This window comes from Nannospalax galili, unplaced genomic scaffold, assembly GCF_000622305.1.
Source record: "Nannospalax galili isolate Female #2095 unplaced genomic scaffold, S.galili_v1.0 scaffold426, whole genome shotgun sequence".
In the NCBI taxonomy this organism is placed as follows: domain Eukaryota; kingdom Metazoa; phylum Chordata; class Mammalia; order Rodentia; family Spalacidae; genus Nannospalax; species Nannospalax galili.
In genome coordinates, this window is record NW_008354494.1 from 149,556 (window position 1) to 155,344 (window position 5,789).

General features: G+C 37.0%; 1 pseudogene; it reads left to right on the forward strand.

The window, feature by feature from the left end:
• The first annotated feature begins 2,153 nt into the window (after positions 1 to 2,153).
• Positions 2,154 to 3,163, forward strand: LOC103748898 (annotated as a pseudogene).
• Positions 3,164 to 5,789: the final 2,626 nt, after the last annotated feature.

The window sequence follows — 5,789 nt, forward strand, 5'->3', positions numbered from 1 at the left end:
ATCCCTGAGGACTTAAGCTACGGTGTGGGAATCCCTTTTGTTTTGGGGTCAATTGCCTTTCAATATCTCCATTTTAGATTTTTTCTGAATATCAGTAGAGAATCAATTAGGATAGATAAAATGTGTGTGGCAGTCCATATTTAGGAACCAACTTCCTGATAATTATCTCAATACTGTCTTCAGTTCTTTTATAAAGATACAATACAATGCCTGAAATTTGTAGTAAGCTTACAGATCAGTTCCAGCACCTTTGCTCTAAGTCCTGTGTTCAAAGTGTGCTCTGTCTTCCAAAATAGGGTTTTACCTTAAAGCTCTGGGAGGCAATCTTGGGCTGTGGCAATAGCCTGTGTAATTTTGGGAGTCTCTTAGACTACCCTGACCAACAACTCAATGGGAGGTTTCTCCTGTCTGTCTCTGTACTCCTTGTTATATAGCCTTCACATATACATATTCAGTCATGTTCAGATATTGTATGTGTATTTTTCAGGTTTTTGAGCTAATACATTTCCCTCTGATTTTTCACACCACCTAGGTTTTATCTCTTCTCTCTCTCCCTTTCTATCTTCCCTCCTCCCTCCCCAGGTAAAGTACCCCCATTCCCCCATTTTCTCCTTCATAATGCCTGTCTTCTATTAATCACCCCTCTCTTGACTTACTTCTCCTTTACCTCCATGGTGCCATGTATAACCATTCCTCTTCCCTTCCCATTTCAATATCCGAATTTTCCCTATTTCCCCCTTAGTAACATCTGTCTCCTACTATCCTCCCCTCTCTGCCTTTTTCTTTCCATTTACCTCCATGATTCCTTTCCATTATTTTGGCTTTTGCAGTTACATCAGGATATATACTCACATATAAGGACTTGGTGCTAAAATTCACAAATGTGAGAGAACATTAACAACTTGTATTTCTGACTCTTTGTTACTTCACTTAGTGTAATGGTTTCTAGTTCTATCCATTTACCTGGAAATTGCATGATTTTGACTTTCTTTACTGCTGAGTAGAACTCCATAGTGTAAATGTACCACATTTTCATTATCCATTCATCAGCTGAGAATCCATTCTCAGCTATTGTGCAAAGAGCAGCAACAAACATGGATGTACAAATATCTCTACAGTATGGTGAATCCTTTGTGTATATGCCAAGAAATGGCATAACCAGATCATATGGTAGATTCATTTGTAGTTAAGAGTGCTCCACATTGCTTTTACCAAGCATTTCTGTGAGTTTTTATGAATTCTTATTTGTTATTTTGGTTACTTTGTTTTCTGAGACCAGCTCTCTATGTAGCTTGCACTGACTGGCTTCAAACTCAAAATTCTTATGAAAACTGATCACTACTGGGTGAGGGAGAGCAGACCTTACTTATGCTCTCTCAATAGGCTGACTAGACTCTAATGGATGAATTTTCAAAGAAGGATATCTGAGTACAAATGGTTACTGGACAGGACTTAACATGTATGGTGGAATGCATGAGGTCCTGCAGGGGAGCATGGATTGGGGAAGTGTCTAAATTTGATTAAGAAGTGTTGTATGAAATGTACAAAAGCTCAATAAAAATTAAGAAGATAATTTTAAAAATTCCTTTGATGTAGCCTCTTGGGTGCTGGAATCACAGGCATGCTGCTACGGCCTGTTTTAATAATTTTATAATGCATTGAAATAAACATATTACTATAATTGAAAATCACAGTAAGAAGGTTGTTTGATGTAGATTTCTCTTACCATATTTAAGTTTTAGTGTATGCTGTATACTGCTTACTATTTTCATTACCTCTCTTATCGGCAATTTGTGCAGAATCTGCCAAATATAAATGCATTCCAATATTTTAAATAAACAGTTAATTGAATGAGCACATAAAATTTAAAGTAAGAAGTTGAGATGAAAAACATAAAATTTGTAAATACAAAAGCAAATGTTTTAAAATATAATACTTTATTGATTCATTGAGAATTTCATACAATGTATTTTGATCATATTGAGATTTCCTCCCTAAGAACCCCTCCACCATCTCATTGTATGTATGAAATATGTATTCTTTTTGGAGTCATGTAAGTTTGCATAATAGGCTTCTGGTATGGCAAAACTGAGGTCAATATCAGCAAAACTTCACTAAGTTTCTGTTTTTGTCAGTTTTAGAGACTATGCAAAATGGAGCTTTGGAACTCCACCAGGAGTACTGACTTCATTTTGGTGGGGATTCTGGATGGCAGTGGCTCTCCTGAAATGCTTTGTGCCACTATCACAGCCCTATACTTCATGGCCCTGACTAGCAACGGACTGCTTCTCCTGGTCATCACAATGGATGCCCGGCTCCATGGACCCATGTACCTCCTACTTGGTCAGCTATCTCTCATGGACCTCCTTCTCACATCGGTTATCACTCCCAAGGCTGTCATGGATTTTCTTCTGAGAGACAACACGATTTCCTTTGGCAGTTGTGCTCTTCAAATGTTTCTGGAATTAGCAGTTGGTGGTGCAGAAGACCTTCTTCTGGCTTTCATGGCTTATGACAGGTATGTGGCCATTTGCCACCCTCTGAACTACATGTTTTTAATGAGACCAAGAATATGCTGGCTCTTGGTAGCCACATCATGGATCCTAGCATTGCTGATGGCCCTAGGATTAACCATCCACACCATGCAGTATTCATTCTGCAAATCCCGGGAGATCAGACACCTGTTCTGTGAGATCCCTTCCATGCTGAAGCTGGCCTGTGCAGATACCTGGATTTATGAGCTCATAGTTTATTTGGCAGGAGTGATCATGTTAATTCTTCCTCTTACTGTAATTTTTGCTTCTTATGCACGAATTCTGTTCACTGTACTCCACATGTCCTCAAATGAGGGCAGGAAGAAAGCCCTTGTTACCTGCTCTTCTCACCTAACAGTGGTTGGGATGTACTATGGTGCACTCATGGTTATTTATGTTCTGCCTAGTTCCTATCATGATACCAGGCAAGAAAATATTCTCTCTGTGTTCTACACAATTGTCACCCCAGCTTTGAATCCCATTATCTATAGCCTGAGGAATAGGGAGATCACCAGGGCTTTGAAGAAAGTCTTGGGAAATATATATTGCCAGCACACTCTACATTGCAGTTAGTTTTCACAGCTAGCTTCAAAATTGGATTCTTCCTCAAAATCAGAAAACTTCTATGAAGTAATAGTCCTGGGAAAACTTAAAGAGTAAAAGCTGTACTTTTTGGTAGAGAACTATGGGAATGTAACAATTCTTTTTAATGATCTTCTCTTCATGAGGTATTTTATAGGATATGATTTACATAGAGTAATAATGCTCCCACCAAGAGCTACAGATTATCCAACATAAAGCCCAGTGACTGGCATGGAACACCTCCATTCAAATTTCTGATTTACAGTGCAAAGATTCCTCAAATGATATAAGCTATTGTTATTGTACTTAGCTTCCTCCCAGAACTTGAAGAGTAGGCCCTCTTGCTGAAGACACCATATACTTTAGGCTGGTCCTTAGAGGAATCACCCTGGAATTGACCTGGAATCCTCCTCCGTGAAGTTTAGCTTTCATAGTATGGAAAGGTGATATGCAAGCCACCAAGACAGAAAAGCAATCAGTAGTCCTACTCAGCTGTAAATGCCATCAGCAACAATAAATACTTCCAGCAAGCTAATCACAGTGGTACAATAGTAGCTCGTTTATCTTAAGGGTAAACAATAGCTGACTAGTTATTATTAAGGCTAATAGATAGGAGGGAATTCATGCCTGGTATTATAAACCTATCCAAATGCCCATGACTGGAGAAGACATAGACCCTATAGTAGAACCTACTGCTGCCATTTTTCCTAAACCAATATAAATTTTAATTGTATTCTAAGTAATTATCCTTATAGTCACAGACAAGTGTGACTCTCATTCTTTCTCCAGGACTGGGAAAAATGCAGAGAATAAGTGACCATTGGCTGTCCATGTCCCCTTGAAATATTTACAATGCAACCCCTGTACATAAGGTCCAGGAAATGTCTTGGAAGAAAGACTGAGCAGAAAGATTGTCAGAGTCAGAAGACCAGGACATCTACTGCTAGAAAGTATCTTCTAGACATTTTAGGGAAGCTGCATGCACAAAATCTCAGTAGTATGGTTGCATAAATAAGAGCTGAATAATGACAACCCCAGTTGACTTGCCAGCAAGGATGGGGGAAATTTCAGAAGGTCTCTCCCAAAGATAAAGAGTTACAGACAATAAATGCTTGCTGAAAGAGAATCCATTTTTTTTTCAGTATGGAGATCCCTGATAGAAGATCCAAGGCCATGTATTCAGTCCTAAACAAGTACATATGAACAAGGCAGCACTAAATAGATTCATCTGACATATATAAGAGAGAGAGGAGAATCAGTGTGTGAATAACAATAATTATAAGAGGAAATCATTAATTATTTGAAAGGGAGTGGTTGGGAGCCATGGGGGCAGCTGAAGTGTGAGAGAGAGCAGTGGGATAATGTAAATATAGTGTTCACATGTTAAAATCTCAAAATTAAATAAAAAATAGTCACACTCTTGAAAAATTAATCTCTATTCTCCAATGTAACCTCTTAATTAAGAGGAGTCAAAAGGTATTACAAACTGGACATGATGCCTCAGATTTTAAATCCATATTAGACCAAGAACCAGAGAAAACAATTTGAAATGCATGACTCACATAATACTGCAAGAAGATTCTTGAAATTTGAACAAACTATAAAATCTAATAATATTGATTAAAATCATCTTGGCATGCAGTTATAAGAAAAAAGTGATGGGGAGACATGGGAGGAGTTGGAGTGGAGGGAGTGGACATGAATTTGATCAAAACACCTTATATGCATGTATGAAATTCTCAATAAATTATTTATTTTAAAAAATGTACTTTAGAAGGGTGAATTTCTAAATATGCTTTATCCTGGAACATGCAAAACTCTATTTGTTAACTCTAAACAAACTCAAGTAACCTCAACTGAAATTGAAATTTTAAAACATCAAACCAGAAAGAACAGAAGGGGAAAAAATGGTTGTGAAATAAATTTTTAACTACCATAATTACCGATGATGAAAATTCATCCATAGTGCTCAAATAAAGACAAAAATAGAAACTTAAAAAAATAATCTTGGCAATGACATTTTCGTTAATATCAAGTTGGCCATATTTTTCATGATGTAACCCATTCACTCTTTCCAAACACTGCCATTTGTAATGGGATTTTTGTAATGGGATTTGAGATGAGCTTTCAAGTTTCTATACTGTGTATAATAAAACAAACAGCAGAATAAACCCACACCTTTCTCAATTTTTCCTAAGCATATTTTAAACCATATAAAATGCTACTAAAGATCCTTTAAGCTTGTTGTATATATATGACTAGAAAATTATACAGTGTATACTTACCTCCTAATATCACATGGTTCCTAATGCATAGTCATAATTTTCATTGTTTTTATGTTAGGTAAAAATGAATTAAGTTGGATGGGATGGCACTCAGGAGGCAGAGACACACTTATTACTGTGAAATTAAGGCCAGCTTAGTCTACATAGAGTTCCAGGCTATCCAAAGGTGTATAGTGGAGACTCTGAAAAGAAGTGGAAATTTGGAAGACAGGCCAAAGTACAATTTATCTTATTTTCTTGCTAATATAAAAATATGGTATGTATTTGAGGACTGAGTGTTCTGGTTTGCAACATCTGGCTAAATATAAACTTGACTTTTTTCTTACTCTTTGAAATTTCCAAATGTTTATGCAATGTATCTTTGTCATATCCTTTGGTGGCACATATC